Source organism: Furipterus horrens, unplaced genomic scaffold (genome assembly GCF_987537825.1).
Source record: "Furipterus horrens unplaced genomic scaffold, mFurHor1.1.pri manual_scaffold_18, whole genome shotgun sequence".
Classification (NCBI taxonomy): Eukaryota; Metazoa; Chordata; class Mammalia; order Chiroptera; family Furipteridae; genus Furipterus; species Furipterus horrens.
Genome location: NW_028327188.1, coordinates 138,845 through 163,092, shown reverse-complemented (window position 1 = coordinate 163,092; position 24,248 = coordinate 138,845).

The following is a 24,248-nucleotide window of genomic DNA, read 5'->3' as shown; positions in this document are numbered from 1 at the left end:
ATTTTTGAACAATATCTGAGTCCACATTCTGTTAGAACACAGGCTAAGTGAGCGTTCTGCTAGAACACAGGCTGAGTGAGTATTCTTGAAAATAGTCTGAATCCATATTCTGGTAGAACACTGGCTGAGTGAGTATTCTTTAAACATAGACTGAGTCCATATTCTGTTAGAACACAGACTGAGTAATTTTTGAACAAAATCTGAGTTCATATTCTGTTAGAACACAGACTGAGTTAGTAATTTTTGATCTGAACCCACATTCTGTTAGAACACAGGCTAAGTGAGTGTTATGTTAGAACACTGAGCTGAGTGAGTATTCTTTAAACATAGACTTAGTCCATATTCTGTTAGAATGCAGACTGAGTAATATTTGAACAAAATCTGAGTCCACATTCTGTTAGAACACAGACTGAGTTAGTAATATTTGATCTGAATCCACATTCTGTTAGAACACAGGCTGAGTTAGTATTCTGTTAGAACACTGGCTACGTGAGTGTTCTGTTGGAATACTGAGGTGAGTGAGTATTCTTTAAATATAGACTGAGTCCATATTCTGTTAGAACACAGGCTGTGTGAGTATTCTGTTAGAACACAGGCTGAGTCCATACTTTGGTAAAATATTGGCTGAGTGAGTATTCCTTAAACATAGACTGAGTCCATATTCTGTTAGAACACACACTGAGTAATTTTTGAACAAAATCTAAGTCCATATTCTGTTAGAACACAGACTGCGTTAGTAATTTTTGATCTGAATCCACATTCTGTTAGAAAACAGGCTGAGTTAGTGTTCTGTTAGAACACAGGCTACGTGAGTGTTCTGTTAGAATACTGAGGTGAGTGAGTATTCTTTAAATATAGACTGAGTCCATATTCTGTTAGAACACAGGCTGTGTGAGTATTCTGTTAGAACACAGGCTGAGTCCATACTCTGGTAAAATACTGGCTGAGTGAGTATTCTTTAAACATAGACTGAGCCCATATTCTGTTAGAAACAGACTGAGTAATTTTTGAGAAAATCTGAGTCCACATTCTGTTAGAACACAGGCTGAGTTAGTATTCTGTTAGAACACTGGCTACGTGAGTGTTCTGTTAAAATACTGAGGTGAGTGAGTACTCTTTAATTATAGACTGAATCCATATTCTGTTAGAACACAGGCTGTGTGAGTATTCTGTTAGAACACAGGCTGAGTCCATATTCTGGTAGAACACTGGCTGAGTGAGTATTATTTAAACATAGACTGAGTCCATATTCTGTTAGAACACAGTCTGAGTAATTTTTGAACAAAATCTGAGTTCATATTCTGTTAGAACACAGACTGAGTTAGTAATTTTTGATCTGAAACCACATTCTGTTAGAACACAGGCTAAGTGAGTGATATGTTAGAACACTGAGCTGAGTGAGTATTCTTTAAACATAGACTTAGTCCATATTCTGTTAGAACACAGACTGAGTAATTTTTGAACAAAATCTGAGTCCACATTCTGTTAGAACACAGACTGAGTTAGTAATATTTGATCTGAATCCACATTCTGTTAGAACACAGGCTGAGTTAGTATTCTGTTAGAACACTGGCTACGTGAGTGTTCTGTTAGAATACTGAGGTGAGTGAGTATTCTTTAATTATAGACTGAATCCATATTCTGTTAGAACACAGGCTGTGTGAGTATTCTGTTAGAACACAGGCTGAGTCCATATTCTGGTAGAACACTGGCTGAGTGAGTATTCTTTAAACATAGACTGAGTCCATATTCTGTTAGAACACAGTCTGAGTAATTTTTGAACAAAATCTGAGTTCATATTCTGTTAGAACACAGGCTGAGTCCATATTCTGGTAGAACACTGGCTGAGTGAGTATTCTTTAAACATAGACTGAGTCCATATTCTGTTAGAACACAGGCTGAGTCCATACTCTGGTAAAATACTGGCTGAGTGAGTATTCTTTAAACATAGACTGAGTCCATATTCTGTTAGAAACAGACTGAGTAATTTTTGAACCAAATCTGAGTCCACATTCTGTTAGAACACAGACTGAGTTAGTAATTTTTGATCTGAACCCACATTCTGTTAGAACACAGGCTAAGTGAGTGTTATGTTAGAACACTGGGCTGAGTGAGTATTCTTTAAATATAGACTTAGTCCATATTCTGTTAGAACACAGACTGAGTAATTTTTGAACAAAATCTGAGTCCACATTCTGTTAGAACACAGACTGAGTTAGTAATATTTGATCTGAATCCACATTCTGTTAGAAAACAGGCTGAGTTAGTGTTCTGTTAGAACACAGGCTACGTGAGTGTTCTGTTAGAATACTGAGGTGAGTGAGTATTCTTTTAATATATACTGAGTCCATATTCTGTTAGAACACAGGCTGTGTGAGTATTCTGTTAGAACACAGGCTGAGTCCATACTCTGGAAAATACTGGCTGAGTGAGTATTCTTTAAACATAGACTGAGTCCATATTCTGTTAGAAACAGACTGAGTAATTTTTGAACAAAATCTGAGTCCACATTCTGTTAGAGCACAGACTGAGTTAGTAATTTTTGATCTGAATCCACATTCTGTTAGAACACAGACTGAGTTAGTATTCTGTTAGAACACTGGCTACGTGAGTGTTCTGTTAGAATACTGAGGTGAGTGAGTATTCTTTAAATATAGACTGAGTCCATATGCTGTTAGAACACAGGCTGTGTGAGTATTCTGTTAGAACACAGGCTGAGTCCATACTCTGGTAAAATACTGGCTGAGTGAGTATTCTTTAAACATAGACTGAGTCCATATTCTGTTAGAACACAGACTGAGTAATTTTTGAACAAAATCTAAGTCCATATTCTTTTAGAACACAGACTGCGTTAGTAATTTTTGATCTGAATCCACATTTTGTTAGAAAACAGGCTGAGTTAGTGTTCTGTTAGAACACTGAGGTGAGTGAGTATTTTTTAAACATAGACTGCGTCCAAATTCTGTTAGAACACAGACTGAGTTAGTAATTTTTGAACAATATCTGAGTCCACATTCTGTTAGAACACAGGCTAAGTGAGCGTTCTGCTAGAACACAGGCTGAGTGAGTATTCTTGAAAATAGTCTGAATCCATATTCTGGTAGAACACTGGCTGAGTGAGTATTCTTTAAACATAGACTGAGTCCATATTCTGTTAGAACACAGACTGAGTAATTTTTGAACAAAATCTGAGTTCATATTCTGTTAGAACACAGACTGAGTTAGTAATTTTTGATCTGAACCCACATTCTGTTAGAACACAGGCTAAGTGAGTGTTATGTTAGAACACTGAGCTGAGTGAGTATTCTTTAAACATAGACTTAGTCCATATTCTGTTAGAATGCAGACTGAGTAATATTTGAACAAAATCTGAGTCCACATTCTGTTAGAACACAGACTGAGTTAGTAATATTTGATCTGAAACCACATTCTGTTAGAACACAGGCTGAGTTAGTATTCTGTTAGAACACTGGCTACGTGAGTGTTCTGTTGGAATACTGAGGTGAGTGAGTATTCTTTAAATATAGACTGAGTCCATATTCTGTTAGAACACAGGCTGTGTGAGTATTCTGTTAGAACACAGGCTGAGTCCATACTTTGGTAAAATATTGGCTGAGTGAGTATTCCTTAAACATAGACTGAGTCCATATTCTGTTAGAACACACACTGAGTAATTTTTGAACAAAATCTAAGTCCATATTCTGTTAGAACACAGACTGCGTTAGTAATTTTTGATCTGAATCCACATTCTGTTAGAAAACAGGCTGAGTTAGTGTTCTGTTAGAACACAGGCTACGTGAGTGTTCTGTTAGAATACTGAGGTGAGTGAGTATTCTTTAAATATAGACTGAGTCCATATTCTGTTAGAACACAGGCTGTGTGAGTATTCTGTTAGAACACAGGCTGAGTCCATACTCTGGTAAAATACTGGCTGAGTGAGTATTCTTTAAACATAGACTGAGCCCATATTCTGTTAGAAACAGACTGAGTAATTTTTGAGAAAATCTGAGTCCACATTCTGTTAGAACACAGGCTGAGTTAGTATTCTGTTAGAACACTGGCTACGTGAGTGTTCTGTTAAAATACTGAGGTGAGTGAGTACTCTTTAATTATAGACTGAATCCATATTCTGTTAGAACACAGGCTGTGTGAGTATTCTGTTAGAACACAGGCTGAGTCCATATTCTGGTAGAACACTGGCTGAGTGAGTATTATTTAAACATAGACTGAGTCCATATTCTGTTAGAACACAGTCTGAGTAATTTTTGAACAAAATCTGAGTTCATATTCTGTTAGAACACAGACTGAGTTAGTAATTTTTGATCTGAAACCACATTCTGTTAGAACACAGGCTAAGTGAGTGATATGTTAGAACACTGAGCTGAGTGAGTATTCTTTAAACATAGACTTAGTCCATATTCTGTTAGAACACAGACTGAGTAATTTTTGAACAAAATCTGAGTCCACATTCTGTTAGAACACAGACTGAGTTAGTAATATTTGATCTGAATCCACATTCTGTTAGAACACAGGCTGAGTTAGTATTCTGTTAGAACACTGGCTACGTGAGTGTTCTGTAGGAATACTGAGGTGAGTGAGTATTCTTTAAATATAGACTGAGTCCATATTCTGTTAGAACACAGGCTGTGTGAGTATTCTGTTAGAACACAGGCTGAGTCCATACTCTGGTAAAATACTGGCTGAGTGAGTATTCTTTAAACATAGACTGAGTCCATATTCTGTTAGAAACAGACTGAGTAATTTTTGAACAAAATCTGAGTCCACATTCTGTTAGAACACAGACTGAGTTAGTAATTTTTGATCTGAATCCACATTCTGTTAGTACACAGGCTGAGTTAGTATTCTGTTAGAACACTGGCTACGTGAGTGTTCTGTTAGAATACTGAGGTGAGTGAGTATTCTTTAATTATAGACTGAATCCATATTCTGTTAGAACACAGGCTGTGTGAGTATTCTGTTAGAACACAGGCTGAGTCCATATTCTGGTAGAACACTGGCTGAGTGAGTATTCTTTAAACATAGACTGAGTCCATATTCTGTTAGAACACAGTCTGAGTAATTTTTGAACAAAATCTGAGTTCATATTCTGTTATAACACAGACTTAGTTAGTAATTTTTGATCTGAAACCACATTCTGTTAGAACACAGGCTAAGTGAGTGATATGTTAGAACACTGAGCTGAGTGAGTATTCTTTAAACATAGACTTAGTCCATATTCTGTTAGAACACAGACTGAGTAATTTTTGAACAAAATCTGAGTCCACATTCTGTTAGAACACAGACTGAGTTATAATATTTGATCTGAATCCACATTCTGTTAGAACACAGGCTGAGTTAGTATTCTGTTAGAACACTGGCTACGTGAGTGTTCTGTAGGAATACTGAGGTGAGTGAGTATTCTTTAAATATAGACTGAGTCCATATTCTGTTAGAACACAGGCTGTGTGAGTATTCTGTTAGAACACAGGCTGAGTCCATACTCTGGTAAAATACTGGCTGAGTGAGTATTCTTTAAACATAGACTGAGTCCATATTCTGTTAGAAACAGACTGAGTAATTTTTGAACAAAATCTGAGTCCACATTCTGTTAGAACACAAACTGAGTTAGTAATTTTTGATCTGAACCCACATTCTGTTAGAACACACGCTAAGTGAGTGTTATGTTAGAACACTGAGCTGAGTGAGTATTCTTTAAATATAGACTTAGTCCATATTCTGTTAGAACACAGACTGAGTAATTTTTGAACAAAATCTGAGTCCACATTCTGTTAGAACACAGACTGAGTTAGTAATATTTGATCTGAATCCACATTCTGTTAGAAAACAGGCTGAGTTAGTGTTCTGTTAGAACACAGGCTACGTGAGTGTTCTGTTAGAATACTGAGGTGAGTGAGTATTCTTTAAATATAGACTGAGTCCATATTCTGTTAGAACACAGGCTGTGTGAGTATTCTGTTAGAACACAGGCTGAGTCCATATTCTGGTAAAATACTGGCTGAGTGAGTATTCTTTAAACATAGACTGAGTCCATATTCTGTTAGACACAGACTGAGTAATTTTTGAACAAAATCTGAGTCCACATTCTGTTAGAACACAGACTGAGTTAGTAATTTTTGATCTGAAACCACATTCTGTTAGAACACAGGCTGAATAATTTTTGAAAAAAACTGAGTCCACATTCTGTTAGAACACAGACTGAGTTAGTAATATTTGATCTGAATCCACATTCTGTTAGAACACAGGCTGAGTTAGTATTCTGTTAGAACACTGGCTACGTGAGTGTTCTGTTGGAATACTGAGGTGAGTGAGTATTCTTTAAACATAGACTGAGTCCATATTCTGTTACAACACAGACTGAGTAATTTTTGAACAAAATCTATGTCCATATTCTGTTAGAACACAGACTGCGTTAGTAATTTTTGATCTGAATCCACATTTTGTTAGAAAACAGGCTGAGTTAGTGTTCTGTTAGAACACAGGCTACGTGAGTGTTCTGTTAGAACACTGAGGTGAGTGAGTATTTTTTAAACATAGACTGCGTCCAAATTCTGTTAGAACACAGACTGAGTTAGTAATTTTTGAACAATATCTGAGTCCACATTCTGTTAGAACACAGGCTAAGTGAGCGTTCTGCTAGAACACAGGCTGAGTGAGTATTCTTGAAAATAGTCTGAATCCATATTCTGGTAGAACACTGGCTGAGTGAGTATTCTTTAAACATAGACTGAGTCCATATTCTGTTAGAACACAGACTGCGTAATTTTTGAACAAAATCTGAGTTCATATTCTGTTAGAACACAGACTGAGTTAGTAATTTTTGATCTGAACCCACATTCTGTTAGAACACAGGCTAAGTGAGTGTTATGTTAGAACACTGAGCTGAGTGAGTATTCTTTAAACATGGACTTAGTCCATATTCTGTTAGAACACAGACTGAGTAATTGTTGAACAAAATCTGAGTCCACATTCTGTTAGAACACAGACTGAGTTAGTAATATTTGATCTGAATCCACATTCTGTTAGAACACAGGCTGAGTTAGTATTCTGTTAGAACACTGGCTACGTGAGTGTTCTGTTGGATTAGTGAGGTGAGTGAGTATTCTTTAAATATAGACTGAATCCATATTCTGTTAGAACACAGGCTGTGTGAGTATTCTGTTAGAACACAGGCTGAGTCCATACTCTGGTAAAATACTGGCTGAGTGAGTATTCTTTAAACATAGACTGAGTCCATATTCTGTTAGAAACAGACTGAGTAAGTTTTGAACAAATTCTGAGTCCACATTCTGTTAGAACACAGACTGAGTTAGTAATTTTTGATCTGAATCCACATTCTGTTAGAACACAGGCTAAGTTAGTAATTTTTGATCTGAATCCACATTCTGTTAGAAAACTGGCTGAGTTAGTGTTCTGTTAGAACACAGGCTACGTGAGTGTTCTGTTAGAATACTGAGGTGAGTGAGTATTCTTTAAATATAGACTGAGTCCATATTCTTTTAGAACACAGGCTGTGTGAGTATTCTGTTAGAACACAGGCTGAGTCCATACTATGGTAAAATACTGGCTGAGTGAGTATTCTTTAAACATAGACTGAGTCCATATTATGTTAGAAACAGACTGAGTAATTTTTGAACAAAATCTGTGTCCACATTCTGTTAGAACACAGACTGAGTTAGTAATTTTTGATCTGAATCCCCATTCTGTTAGAACACAGGCTGAGTTAGTATTCTGTTAGAACACTGGCTACGTGAGTGTTCTGTTAGAATACTGAGGTGAGTGAGTATTCTTTAAATATAGACTGAGTACATATTCTGTTAGAACACAGGCTGTGTGAGTATTCTGTTAGAACACAGGCTGAGTCCATACTCTGGTAAAATACTGGCTGAGTGAGTATTCTTTAAACTTAGACTGAGTCCATATTCTGTTAGAACACAGACTGAGTAATTTTTGAACAAAATCTAAGTCCATATTCTGTTAGAACACAGACTGCGTTAGTAATTTTTGATCTGAATCCACATTTTGTTAGAAAACATGCTGAGTTAGTGTTCTGTTAGAACACAGGCTACGTGAGTGTTCTGTTAGAACACTGAGGTGAGTGAGTATTTTTTAAACATAGACTGCGTCCAAATTCTGTTAGAACACAGACTGAGTTAGTAATTTTTGAACAATATCTGAGTCCACATTCTGTTAGAACACAGGCTAAGTGAGCGTTCTGCTAGAACACAGGCTGAGTGAGTATTCTTGAAAATAGTCTGAATCCATATTCTGGTAGAACACTGGCTGAGTGAGTATTCTTTAAACATAGACTGAGTCCATATTCTGTTAGAACACAGACTGAGTAATTTTTGAACAAAATCTGAGTTCATATTCTGTTAGAACACAGACTGAGTTAGTAATTTTTGATCTGAACCCACATTCTGTTAGAACACAGGCTAAGTGAGTGTTATGTTAGAACACTGAGCTGAGTGAGTATTCTTTAAACATAGACTTAGTCCATATTCTGTTAGAACACAGACTGAGTAATTTTTGAACAAAATCTGAGTCCACATTCTGTTAGAACACAGACTGAGTTAGTAATATTTGATCTGAATCCACATTCTGTTAGAACACAGGCTGAGTTAGTATTCCGTTAGAACACTGGCTACGTGAGTGTTCTGTAGGAATACTGAGGTTAGTGAGTATTCTTTAAATATAGACTGAGTCCATATTCTGTTAGAACACAGGCTGTGTGAGTATTCTGTTAGAACACAGGCTGAGTCCATACTATGGTAAAATATTGGCTGAGAGAGTATTCTTTAAACATAGACTGAGTCCATATTCTGTTAGAACACAGACTGAGTAATTTTTGAACAAAATCTAAGTCCATATTCTGTTAGAACACAGACTGCGTTAGTAATTTTTGATCTGAATCCACATTTTGTTAGAAAACAGGCTGAGTTAGGGTTCTGTTAGAACACAGGCTACGTGAGTGTTCTGTTAGAATACTGAGGTGAGTGAGTATTCTTTAAATATAGACTGAGTCCATATTCTGTTAGAACACAGGCTGGGTGAGTATTTTGTTAGAACACAGGCTGAGTCCATACTCTGGTAAAATACTGGCTGAGTGAGTATTCTTTAAACATAGACTGAGTCCATATTCTGTTAGAAACAGACTGAGTAATTTTTGATCAAAATCTGAGTCCACATTCTGTTAGAACACAGACTGAGTTAGTAATTTTTGATCTGAATCCACATTCTGTTAGAACACAGGCTGAGTTAGTATTCTGTTAGAACACTGGCTACGTGAGTGTTCTGTTAGAATACTGAGGTGAGTGAGTATTCTTTAAATATAGACTGAGTCCATATTCTGTTAGAACACAGGCTGTGTGAGTATTCTGTTAGAACACAGGCTGAGTCCATACTCTGGTAAAATACTGGCTGAGTGAGTATTCTTTAAACATAGACTGAGTCCATATTCTGTTAGAACACAGACTGAGTAATTTTTGAACAAAATCTAAGTCCATATTCTGTTAGAACACAGACTGCATTAGTAATTTTTTATCTGAATCCACATTTTGTTAGAAAACAGGCTGAGTTAGTGTTCTGTTAGAACACAGGCTACGTGAGTGTTCTGTTAGAACACTGAGGTGAGTGAGTATTTTTTAAACATAGACTGCTTCCAAATTCTGTTAGAACACAGACTGAGTAAGTTTTGAACAAAATCTGAGTCCACATTCTGTTAGAACACAGACTGAGTTAGTAATTTTTGATCTGAATCCACATTCTGTTAGAACACAGGCTGAGTTAGTATTCTGTTAGAACACTGGCTACGTGAGTGTTCTGTTAGAATACTGAGGTGAGTGAGTATTCTTTAAATATAGACTGAGTACATATTTTGTTAGATCACAGGCTGTGTGAGTATTCTGTTAGAACACAGGCTGAGTCCATACTCTGGTAAAATACTGGCTGAGTGAGTATTCTTTAAACATAGACTGAGTCCATATTCTGTTAGAACACAGACTGAGTAATTTTTGAACAAAATCTAAGTCCATATTCTGTTAGAACACAGACTGCGTTAGTAATTTTTGATCTGAATCCACATTTTGTTAGAAAACAGGCTGAGTTAGTGTTCTGTTAGAACACTGAGGTGAGTGAGTATTTTTTAAACATAGACTGCGTCCAAATTCTGTTAGAACACAGACTGAGTTAGTAATTTTTGAACAATATCTGAGTCCACATTCTGTTAGAACACAGGCTAAGGGAGCGTTCTGCTAGAACACAGGCTGAGTGAGTATTCTTGAAAATAGTCTGAATCCATATTCTGGTAGAACACTGGCTGAGTGAGTATTCTTTAAACATAGACTGAGTCCATATTCTGTTAGAACACAGACTGCGTAATTTTTGAACAAAATCTGAGTTCATATTCTGTTAGAACACAGACTGAGTTAGTAATTTTTGATCTTAACCCACATTCTGTTAGAACACAGGCTAAGTGAGTGTTATGTTAGAACACTGAGCTGAGTGAGTATTCTTTAAACATAGACTTAGTCAATATTCTGTTAGAACACTGACTGAGTAATTTTTGAACAAAATCTGAGTCCACATTCTGTTAGAACACAGACTGAGTTAGTAATATTTGATCTGAATCCACATTCTGTTAGAACACAGGCTGAGTTAATATTCTGTTAGAACACTGGCTACGTGAGTGTTCTGTTGGAATTCTGAGGTGAGTGAGTATTCTTTAAATATAGACTGAGTCCATATTCTGTTAGAACACAGGCTGTGTGAGTATTCTGTTAGAACACAGGCTGAGTCCATACTCTGGTAAAATATTGGCTGAGTGAGTATTCCTTAAACATAGACTGAGTCCATATTCTGTTAGAACACACACTGAGTAATTTTTGAACAAAATCTGAGTCCACATTCTGTTAGAACACAGGCTGAGTTAGTATTCTGTTAGAACACTGGCTACGTGAGTGTTCTGTTAGAATACTGAGGTGAGTGAGTATTCTTTAAATATAGACTGAGTCCATATTCTGTTAGAACACAGGCTGTGTGAGTATTCTGTTAGAACACTGGCTGAGTCCATACTCTGGTAAAATACTGGCTGAGTGAGTATTCTTTAAACATAGACTGAGTCCATATTCTGTTAGAACACAGACTGAGTAATTTTTGAACAAAATCTAAGTCCATATTCTGTTAGAACACAGACTGCGTTAGTAATTTTTGATCTGAATCCACATTTTGTTAGAAAACAGGCTGAGTTAGTGTTCTGTTAGAACACAGGCTACGTGAGTGTTCTGTTAGAACACTGAGGTGAGTGAGTATTTTTTAAACATAGACTGCGTCCAAATTCTGTTGGAACACAGACTGAGTAAGTTTTGAACAAAATCTGAGTCCACATTCTGTTAGAACACAGACTGAGTTAGTAATTTTTGATCTGAATCCACATTCTGTTAGAACACAGGCTGAGTTAGTGTTCTGTTAGAACACTGAGGTGAGTGAGTATTTTTTAAACATAGACTGCGTCCAAATTCTGTTAGAACACAGACTGAGTTAGTAATTTTTGAACAATATCTGAGTCCACATTATGTTAGAACACAGGCTAACTGAGTGTTCTGCTAGAACACAGTCTGAGTGAGTATTCTTGAAAATAGTCTGAATCCATATTCTGGTAGAACACTGGCTGAGTGAGTATTCTTTAAACATAGACTGAGTCCATATTCTGTTAGAACACAGACTGAGTAATTTTTGAACAAAATCTGAGTTCATATTCTGTTAGAACACAGACTGAGTTAGTAATTTTTGATCTGAACCCACATTCTGTTAGAACACAGGCTAAGTGAGTGTTATGTTAGAACACTGAGCTGAGTGAGTATTCTTTAAAAATAGACTTAGTCCATATTCTGTTAGAACACTGACTGAGTAATTTTTGAACAAAATCTGAGTCCACATTCTATTAGAACACAGACTGAGTTAGTAATATTTGATCTGAATCCACATTCTGTTAGAACACAGGCTGAGTTAGTATTCTGTTAGAACACTGGCTACGTGAGTGTTCTGTTGGAATACTGAGGTGAGTGAGTATTCTTTAAATATAGACTGAGTCCATATTCTGTTAGAACACAGGCTGTGTGAGTATTCTGTTAGAACACAGGCTGAGTCCATACTCTGGTAAAATATTGGCTGAGTGAGTATTCCTTAAACATAGACTGAGTCCATATTCTGTTATAACACACACTGAGTAATTTTTGAACAAAATCTGAGTCCACATTCTGTTAGAACACAGGCTGAGTTAGTATTCTGTTAGAACACTGGCTACGTGAGTGTTCTGTTAGAATACTGAGGTGAGTGAGTATTCTTTAATTATAGACTGAATCCATATTCTGTTAGAACACAGGCTGTGTGAGTATTCTGTTAGAACACAGGCTGAGTCCATATTCTGGTAGAACACTGGCTGAGTGAGTATTCTTTAAACATAGACTGAGTCCATATTCTGTTAGAACACAGGCTGAGTCCATACTCTGGTAAAATACTGGCTGAGTGAGTATTTTTTAAACATAGACTGAGTCCATATTCTGTTAGAAACAGACTGAGTAATTTTTGAACAAAATCTGAGTCCACATTCTGTTAGAACACAGACTGAGTTAGTAATTTTTGATCTGAACCCACATTCTGTTAGAACACAGGCTAAGTGAGTGTTATGTTAGAACACTGGGCTGAGTGAGTATTCTTTAAACATAGACTTAGTCCATATTCTGTTAGAACACAGACTGAGTAATTTTTGAACAAAATCTGAGTCCACATTCTGTTAGAACACACACTGAGTTATAATATTTGATCTGAATCCACATTCTGTTAGAACACAGGCTGAGTTAGTATTCTGTTAGAACACTGGCTACGTGAGTGTTCTGTAGGAATACTGAGGTGAGTGAGTATTCTTTAAATATAGACTGAGTCCATATTCTGTTAGAACACAGGCTGTGTGAGTATTCTGTTAGAACACAGGCTGAGTCCATACTCTGGTAAAATACTGGCTGAGTGAGTATTCTTTAAACATAGACTGAGTCCATATTCTGTTAGAACACAGACTGAGTAATTTTTGAACGAAATCTAAGTCCATATTCTTTTAGAACACAGACTGCGTTAGTAATTTTTGATCTGAATCCACATTTTGTTAGAAAACAGGCTGAGTTAGTGTTCTGTTAGAACACAGGCTACGTGAGTGTTCTGTTAGAACACTGAGGTGAGTGAGTATTTTTTAAACATAGACTGCGTCCAAATTCTGTTAGAACACAGACTGAGTTAGTAATTTTTGAACAATATCTGAGTCCACATTCTGTTAGAACACAGGCTAAGTGAGCGTTCTGCTAGAACACAGGCTGAGTGAGTATTCTTGAAAATAGTCTGAATCCATATTCTGGTAGAACACTGACTGAGTGAGTATTCTTTAAACATAGACTGAGTCCATATTCTGTTAGAACACAGACTGAGTAATTTTTGAACAAAATCTGAGTTCATATTCTGTTAGAACACAGACTGAGTTAGTAATTTTTGATCTGAACCCACATTCTGTTAGAACACAGGCTAAGTGAGTGTTATGTTAGAACACTGAGCTGAGTGAGTATTCTTTAAACATAGACTTAGTCCATATTCTGTTAGAACACAGACTGAGTAATTTTTGAACAAAATCTGAGTCCACATTCTGTTAGAACACAGACTGAGTTAGTAATATTTGATCTGAATCCACATTCTGTTAGAACACAGGCTGAGTTAGTATTCTGTTAGAACACTGGCTACGTGAGTGTTCTGTTGGAATACTGAGGTGAGTGAGTATTCTTTAAATATAGACTGAGTCCATATTCTGTTAGAACACAGGCTGTGTGAGTATTCTGTTAGAACACAGGCTGAGTCCATACTTTGGTAAAATATTGGCTGAGTGAGTATTCCTTAAACATAGACTGAGTCCATATTCTGTTAGAACACACACTGAGTAATTTTTGAACAAAATCTAAGTCCATATTCTGTTAGAACACAGACTGCGTTAGTAATTTTTGATCTGAATCCACATTCTGTTAGAAAACAGGCTGAGGTAGTGTTCTGTTAGAACACAGGCTACGTGAGTGTTCTGTTAGAATACTGAGGTTAGTGAGTATTCTTTAAATATAGACTGAGTCCATATTCTGTTAGAACACAGGCTGTGTGAGTATTCTGTTAGAACACAGGCTGAGTCCATACTATGGTAAAATATTGGCTGAGAGAGTATTCTTTAAACATAGACTGAGTCCATATTCTGTTAGAACACAGACTGAGTAATTTTTGAACAAAATCTAAGTCCATATTCTGTTAGAACACAGACTGCGTTAGTAATTTTTGATCTGAATCCACATTTTGTTAGAAAACAGGCTGAGTTAGGGTTCTGTTAGAACACAGGCTACGTGAGTGTTCTGTTAGAATACTGAGGTGAGTGAGTATTCTTTAAATATAGACTGAGTCCATATTCTGTTAGAACACAGGCTGGGTGAGTATTTTGTTAGAACACAGGCTGAGTCCATACTCTGGTAAAATACTGGCTGAGTGAGTATTCTTTAAACATAGACTGAGTCCATATTCTGTTAGAAACAGACTGAGTAATTTTTGATCAAAATCTGAGTCCACATTCTGTTAGAACACAGACTGAGTTAGTAATTTTTGATCTGAATCCACATTCTGTTAGAACACAGGCTGAGTTAGTATTCTGTTAGAACACTGGCTACGTGAGTGTTCTGTTAGAATACTGAGGTGAGTGAGTATTCTTTAAATATAGACTGAGTCCATATTCTGTTAGAACACAGGCTGTGTGAGTATTCTGTTAGAACACAGGCTGAGTCCATACTCTGGTAAAATACTGGCTGAGTGAGTATTCTTTAAACATAGACTGAGTCCATATTCTGTTAGAACACAGACTGAGTAATTTTTGAACAAAATCTAAGTCCATATTCTGTTAGAACACAGACTGCATTAGTAATTTTTTATCTGAATCCACATTTTGTTAGAAAACAGGCTGAGTTAGTGTTCTGTTAGAACACAGGCTACGTGAGTGTTCTGTTAGAACACTGAGGTGAGTGAGTATTTTTTAAACATAGACTGCTTCCAAATTCTGTTAGAACACAGATTGAGTAAGTTTTGAACAAAATCTGAGTCCACATTCTGTTAGAACACAGACTGAGTTAGTAATTTTTGATCTGAATCCACATTCTGTTAGAACACAGGCTGAGTTAGTATTCTGTTAGAACACTGGCTACGTGAGTGTTCTGTTAGAATACTGAGGTGAGTGAGTATTCTTTAAATATAGACTGAGTACATATTTTGTTAGATCACAGGCTGTGTGAGTATTCTGTTAGAACACAGGCTGAGTCCATACTCTGGTAAAATACTGGCTGAGTGAGTATTCTTTAAACATAGACTGAGTCCATATTCTGTTAGAACACAGACTGAGTAATTTTTGAACAAAATCTAAGTCCATATTCTGTTAGAACACAGACTGCGTTAGTAATTTTTGATCTGAATCCACATTTTGTTAGAAAACAGGCTGAGTTAGTGTTCTGTTAGAACACTGAGGTGAGTGAGTATTTTTTAAACATAGACTGCGTCCAAATTCTGTTAGAACACAGACTGAGTTAGTAATTTTTGAACAATATCTGAGTCCACATTCTGTTAGAACACAGGCTAAGGGAGCGTTCTGCTAGAACACAGGCTGAGTGAGTATTCTTGAAAATAGTCTGAATCCATATTCTGGTAGAACACTGGCTGAGTGAGTATTCTTTAATCATAGACTGAGTCCATATTCTGTTAGAACACAGACTGCGTAATTTTTGAACAAAATCTGAGTTCATATTCTGTTAGAACACAGACTGAGTTAGTAATTTTTGATCTGAACCCACATTCTGTTAGAACACAGGCTAAGTGAGTGTTATGTTAGAACACTGAGCTGAGTGAGTATTCTTTAAACATAGACTTAGTCAATATTCTGTTAGAACACTGACTGAGTAATTTTTGAACAAAATCTGAGTCCACATTCTGTTAGAACACAGACTGAGTTAGTAATATTTGATCTGAATCCACATTCTGTTAGAACACAGGCTGAGTTAATATTCTGTTAGAACACTGGCTACGTGAGTGTTCTGTTGGAATTCTGAGGTGAGTGAGTATTCTTTAAATATAGACTGAGTCCATATTCTGTTAGAACACAGGCTGTGTGAGTATTCTGTTAGAACACAGGCTGAGTCCATACTCTGGTAAAATATTGGCTGAGTGAGTATTCCTTAAACATAGACTGAGTCCATATTCTGTTAGAACACACACTGAGTAATTTTTGAACAAAATCTGAGTCCACATTCTGTTAGAACACAGGCTGAGTTAGTATTCTGTTAGAACACTGGCTACGTGAGTGTTCTGTTAGAATACTGAGGTGAGTGAGTATTCTTTAAATATAGACTGAGTCCATATTCTGTTAGAACACAGGCTGTGTGAGTATTCTGTTAGAACACTGGCTGAGTCCATACTCTGGTAAAATACTGGCTGAGTGAGTATTCTTTAAACATAGACTGAGTCCATATTCTGTTAGAACACAGACTGAGTAATTTTTGAACAAAATCTAAGTCCATATTCTGTTAGAACACAGACTGCGTTAGTAATTTTTGATCTGAATCCACATTTTGTTAGAAAACAGGCTGAGTTAGTGTTCTGTTAGAACACAGGCTACGTGAGTGTTCTGTTAGAACACTGAGGTGAGTGAGTATTTTTTAAACATAGACTGCGTCCAAATTCTGTTGGAACACAGACTGAGTAAGTTTTGAACAAAATCTGAGTCCACATTCTGTTAGAACACAGACTGAGTTAGTAATTTTTGATCTGAATCCACATTCTGTTAGAACACAGGCTGAGTTAGTGTTCTGTTAGAACACTGAGGTGAGTGAGTATTTTTTAAACATAGACTGCGTCCAAATTCTGTTAGAACACAGACTGAGTTAGTAATTTTTGAACAATATCTGAGTCCACATTATGTTAGAACACAGGCTAACTGAGTGTTCTGCTAGAACACAGTCTGAGTGAGTATTCTTGAAAATAGTCTGAATCCATATTCTGGTAGAACACTGGCTGAGTGAGTATTCTTTAAACATAGACTGAGTCCATATTCTGTTAGAACACAGACTGAGTAATTTTTGAACAAAATCTGAGTTCATATTCTGTTAGAACACAGACTGAGTTAGTAATTTTTGATCTGAACCCACATTCTGTTAGAACACAGGCTAAGTGAGTGTTATGTTAGAACACTGAGCTGAGTGAGTATTCTTTAAAAATAGACTTAGTCCATATTCTGTTAGAACACTGACTGAGTAATTTTTGAACAAAATCTGAGTCCACATTCTATTAGAACACAGACTGAGTTAGTAATATTTGATCTGAATCCACATTCTGTTAGAACACAGGCTGAGTTAGTATTCTGTTAGAACACTGGCTACGTGAGTGTTCTGTTGGAATACTGAGGTGAGTGAGTATTCTTTAAATATAGACTGAGTCCATATTCTGTTAGAACACAGGCTGTGTGAGTATTCTGTTAGAACACAGGCTGAGTCCATACTCTGGTAAAATATTGGCTGAGTGAGTATTCCTTAAACATAGACTGAGTCCATATTCTGTTATAACACACACTGAGTAATTTTTGAACAAAATCTGAGTCCACATTCTGTTAGAACACAGGCTGAGTTAGTATTCTGTTAGAACACTGGCTACGTGAGTGTTCTGTTAGAATACTGAGGTGAGTGAGTATTCTTTAATTATAGACTGAATCCATATTCTGTTAGAACACAGGCTGTGTGAGTATTCTGTTAGAACACAGGCTGAGTCCATATTCTGGTAGAACACTGGCTGAGTGAGTATTCTTTAAACATAGACTGAGTCCATATTCTGTTAGAACACAGGCTGAGTCCATACTCTGGTAAAATACTGGCTGAGTGAGTATTTTTTAAACATAGACTGAGTCCATATTCTGTTAGAAACAGACTGAGTAATTTTTGAACAAAATCTGAGTCCACATTCTGTTAGAACACAGACTGAGTTAGTAATTTTTGATCTGAACCCACATTCTGTTAGAACACAGGCTAAGTGAGTGTTATGTTAGAACACTGGGCTGAGTGAGTATTCTTTAAACATAGACTTAGTCCATATTCTGTTAGAACACAGACTGAGTAATTTTTGAACAAAATCTGAGTCCACATTCTGTTAGAACACACACTGAGTTATAATATTTGATCTGAATCCACATTCTGTTAGAACACAGGCTGAGTTAGTATTCTGTTAGAACACTGGCTACGTGAGTGTTCTGTAGGAATACTGAGGTGAGTGAGTATTCTTTAAATATAGACTGAGTCCATATTCTGTTAGAACACAGGCTGTGTGAGTATTCTGTTAGAACACAGGCTGAGTCCATACTCTGGTAAAATACTGGCTGAGTGAGTATTCTTTAAACATAGACTGAGTCCATATTCTGTTAGAACACAGACTGAGTAATTTTTGAACGAAATCTAAGTCCATATTCTTTTAGAACACAGACTGCGTTAGTAATTTTTGATCTGAATCCACATTTTGTTAGAAAACAGGCTGAGTTAGTGTTCTGTTAGAACACAGGCTACGTGAGTGTTCTGTTAGAACACTGAGGTGAGTGAGTATTTTTTAAACATAGACTGCGTCCAAATTCTGTTAGAACACAGACTGAGTTAGTAATTTTTGAACAATATCTGAGTCCACATTCTGTTAGAACACAGGCTAAGTGAGCGTTCTGCTAGAACACAGGCTGAGTGAGTATTCTTGAAAATAGTCTGAATCCATATTCTGGTAGAACACTGACTGAGTGAGTATTCTTTAAACATAGACTGAGTCCATATTCTGTTAGAACACAGACTGAGTAATTTTTGAACAAAATCTGAGTTCATATTCTGTTAGAACACAGACTGAGTTAGTAATTTTTGATCTGAACCCACATTCTGTTAGAACACAGGCTAAGTGAGTGTTATGTTAGAACACTGAGCTGAGTGAGTATTCTTTAAACATAGACTTAGTCCATATTCTGTTAGAACACAGACTGAGTAATTTTTGAACAAAATCTGAGTCCACATTCTGTTAGAACACAGACTGAGTTAGTAATATTTGATCTGAATCCACATTCTGTTAGAACACAGGCTGAGTTAGTATTCTGTTAGAACACTGGCTACGTGAGTGTTCTGTTGGAATACTGAGGTGAGTGAGTATTCTTTAAATATAGACTGAGTCCATATTCTGTTAGAACACAGGCTGTGTGAGTATTCTGTTAGAACACAGGCTGAGTCCATACTTTGGTAAAATATTGGCTGAGTGAGTATTCCTTAAACATAGACTGAGTCCATATTCTGTTAGAACACACACTGAGTAATTTTTGAACAAAATCTAAGTCCATATTCTGTTAGAACACAGACTGCGTTAGTAATTTTTGATCTGAATCCACATTCTGTTAGAAAACAGGCTGAGGTAGTGTTCTGTTAGAACACAGGCTACGTGAGTGTTCTGTTAGAATACTGAGGTGAGTGAGTATTCTTTAAATATAGACTGAATCCATATTCTGTTAGAACACAGGCTCTGTGAGTATTATGTTAGAACACAGGCTGAGTCCATACTCTGGTAAAATACTGGCTGAGTGAGTATTCTTTAAACATAGACTGAGCCCATATTCTGTTAGAAACAGACTGAGTAATTTTTGAACAAAATCTGAGTCCACATTCTGTTAGAACACAGGCTGAGTTAGTATTCTGTTAGAACACTGGCTACGTGAGTGTTCTGTTAAAATACTGAGGTGAGTGAGTACTCTTTAATTATAGACTGAATCCATATTCTGTTAGAACACAGGCTGTGTTAGTATTCTGTTAGAACACAGGCTGAGTCCATATTCTGGTAGAACACTGGCTGAGTGAGTATTATTTAAACATAGACTGAGTCCATATTCTGTTAGAACACAGTCTGAGTAATTTTTGAACAAAATCTGAGTTCATATTCTGTTAGAACACAGACTGAGTTAGTAATTTTTGATCTGAAACCACATTCTGTTAGAACACAGGCTAAGTGAGTGATATGTTAGAACACTGAGCTGAGTGAGTATTCTTTAAACATAGACTTAGTCCATATTCTGTTAGAACACAGACTGAGTAATTTTTGAACAAAATCTGAGTCCACATTCTGTTAGAACACAGACTGAGTTATAATATTTGATCTGAATCCACATTCTGTTAGAACACAGGCTGAGTTAGTATTCTGTTAGAACACTGGCTACGTGAGTGTTCTGTAGGAATACTGAGGTGAGTGAGTATTCTTTAAATATAGACTGAGTCCATATTCTGTTAGAACACAGGCTGTGTGAGTATTCTGTTAGAACACAGGCTGAGTCCATACTCTGGTAAAATACTGGCTGAGTGAGTATTCTTTAAACTTAGACTGAGTCCATATTCTGTTAGAACACAGACTGAGTAATTTTTGAACAAAATCTAAGTCCATATTCTGTTAGAACACAGACTGCGTTAGTAATTTTTGATCTGAATCCACATTTTGTTAGAAAACAGGCTGAGTTAGTGTTCTGTTAGAACACAGGCTACGTGAGTGTTCTGTTAGAACACTGAGGTGAGTGAGTATTTTTTAAACATAGACTGCGTCCAAATTCTGTTAGAACACAGACTGAGTTAGTAATTTTTGAACAATATCTGAGTCCACATTCTGTTAGAACACAGGCTAAGTGAGCGTTCTGCTAGAACACAGGCTGAGTGAGTATTCTTGAAAATAGTCTGAATCCATATTCTGGTAGAACACTGGCTGAGTGAGTATTCTTTAAACATAGACTGAGTCCATATTCTGTTAGAACACAGACTGAGTAATTTTTGAACAAAATCTGAGTTCATATTCTGTTAGAACACAGACTGAGTTAGTAATTTTTGATCTGAACCCACATTCTGTTAGAACACAGGCTAAGTGAGTGTTATGTTAGAACACTGAGCTGAGTAAGTATTCTTTAAACATAGACTTAGTCCATATTCTGTTAGAACACAGACTGAGTAATTTTTGAACAAAATCTGAGTCCACATTCTGTTAGAACACAGACTGAGTTAGTAATATTTGATCTGAATCCACATTCTGTTAGAACACAGGCTGAGTTAGTATTCTGTTAGAACACTGGCTACGTGAGTGTTCTGTAGGAATACTGAGGTTAGTGAGTATTCTTTAAATATAGACTGAGTCCATATTCTGTTAGAACACAGGCTGTGTGAGTATTCTGTTAGAACACAGGCTGAGTCCATACTCTGGTAAAATATTGGCTGAGAGAGTATTCTTTAAACATAGACTGAGTCCATATTCTGTTAGAACACAGACTGAGTAATTTTTGAACAAAATCTAAGTCCATATTCTGTTAGAACACAGACTGCGTTAGTAATTTTTGATCTGAATCCACATTTTGTTAGAAAACAGGCTGAGTTAGGGTTCTGTTAGAACACAGGCTACGTGAGTGTTCTGTTAGAATACTGAGGTGAGTGAGTATTCTTTAAATATAGACTGAGTCCATATTCTGTTAGAACACAGGCTGGGTGAGTATTCTGTTATAACACAGGCTGAGTCCATACTCTGGTAAAATACTGGCTGAGTGAGTATTCTTTAAACATAGACTGAGTCCATATTCTGTTAGAAACAGACTGAGTAATTTTTGATCAAAATCTGAGTCCACATTCTGTTAGAACACAGACTGAGTTAGTAATTTTTGATCTGAATCCACATTCTGTTAGAACACAGGCTGAGTTAGTATTCTGTTAGAACACTGGCTACGTGAGTGTTCTGTTAGAATACTGAGGTGAGTGAGTATTCTTTAAATATAGACTGAGTCCATATTCTGTTAGAACACAGGCTGTGTGAGTATTCTGTTAGAACACAGGCTGAGTCCATACTCTGGTAAAATACTGGCTGAGTGAGTATTCTTTAAACATAGACTGAGTCCATATTCTGTTAGAACACAGACTGAGTAATTTTTGAACAAAATCTAAGTCCATATTCTGTTAGAACACAGACTGCGTTAGTAATTTTTTATCTGAATCCACATTTTGTTAGAAAACAGGCTGAGTTAGTGTTCTGTTAGAACACAGGCTACGTGAGTGTTCTGTTAGAACACTGAGGTGAGTGAGTATTTTTTAAACATAGACTGCGTCCAAATTCTGTTAGAACACAGACTGAGTAAGTTTTGAACAAAATCTGAGTCCACATTCTGTTAGAACACAGACTGAGTTAGTAATTTTTGATCTGAATCCACATTCTGTTAGAACACAGGCTGAGTTAGTATTCTGTTAGAACACTGGCTACGTGAGTGTTCTGTTAGAATACTGAGGTGAGTGAGTATTCTTTAAATATAGACTGAGTACATATTTTGTTAGATCACAGGCTGTGTGAGTATTCTGTTAGAACACAGGCTGAGTCCATACTCTGGTAAAATACTGGCTGAGTGAGTATTCTTTAAACATAGACTGAGCCCATATTCTGTTAGAAACAGACTGAGTAATTTTTGAACAAAATCTGAGTCCACATTCTGTTAGAACACAGGCTGAGTTAGTATTCTGTTAGAACACTGGCTACGTGAGTGTTCTGTTAGAATACTGAGGTGAGTGAGTATTCTATAATTATAGACTGAATCCATATTCTGTTAGAACACAGGCTGTGTGAGTATTCTGTTAGAACACAGGCTGAGTCCATATTCTGGTAGAACACTGGCTGAGTGAGTATTCTTTAAACATAGACTGAGTCCATATTCTGTTAGAACACAGTCTGAGTAATTTTTGAACAAAATCTGAGTTCATATTCTTTTAGAACACAGACTGAGTTAGTAATTTTTGATCTGAAACCACATTCTGTTAGAACACAGGCTAAGTGAGTGATATGTTAGAACACTGGGCTGAGTGAGTATTCTTTAAACATAGACTTAGTCCATATTCTGTTAGAACACAGACTGAGTAATTTTTGAACAAAATCTGTGTCCACATTCTGTTAGAACACAGACTGAGTTATAATATTTGATCTGAATCCACATTCTGTTAGAACACAGGCTGAGTTAGTATTCTGTTAGAACACTGGCTACGTGAGTGTTCTGTAGGAATAATGAGGTGAGTGAGTATTCTTTAAATATAGACTGAGTCCATATTCTGATAGAACACAGGCTGTGTGAGTATTCTGTTAGAACACAGGCTGAGTCCATACTCTGGTAAAATACTGGCTGAGTGAGTATTCTTTAAACATAGACTGAGTCCATATTCTGTTAGAAACAGACTGAGTAATTTTTGAACAAAATCTGAGTCCACATTCTGTTAGAACACAGAATGAGTTAGTAATTTTTGATCTGAACCCACATTCTGTTAGAACACACGCTAAGTGAGTCTTATGTTAGAACACTGAGCTGAGTGAGTATTCTTTAAATATAGACTTAGTCCATATTCTGTTAGAACACAGACTGAGTAATTTTTGAACAATATCTGAGTCCACATTCTGTTAGAACACAGACTGAGTTAGTAATATTTGATCTGAATCCACATTCTGTTAGAAAACAGGCTGAGTTAGTGTTCTGTTAGAACACAGGCTACGTGAGTGTTCTGTTAGAATACTGAGGTGAGTGAGTATTCTTTAAATATAGACTGAGTACATATTCTGTTAGAACACAGGCTGTGTGAGTATTCTGTTAGAACACAGGCTGAGTCCATACTCTGGTAAAATACTGGCTGAGTGAGTATTCTTTAAACATAGACTGAGTCCATATTCTGTTAGAAACAGACTCAGTAAGTTTTGAACAAATTCTGAGTCCACATTCTGTTAGAACACAGACTGAGTTAGTAATTTTTTATCTGAATCCACATTCTGTTAGAACACAGGCTAAGTTAGTAATTTTTGATCTGAATCCACATTCTGTTAGAAAACTGGCTCAGTTAGTGTTCTGTTAGAACACAGGCTACGTGAGTGTTCTGTTAGAATACTGAGGTGAGTGAGTATTCTTTAAATATAGACTGAGTCCATATTCTTTTAGAACACAGGCTGTGTGAGTATTCTGTTAGAACACAGGCTGAGTCCATACTCTGGTAAAATACTGGCTGAGTGAGTATTCTTTAAACATAGACTGAGTCCATATTATGTTAGAAACAGACTGAGTAATTTTTGAACAAAAT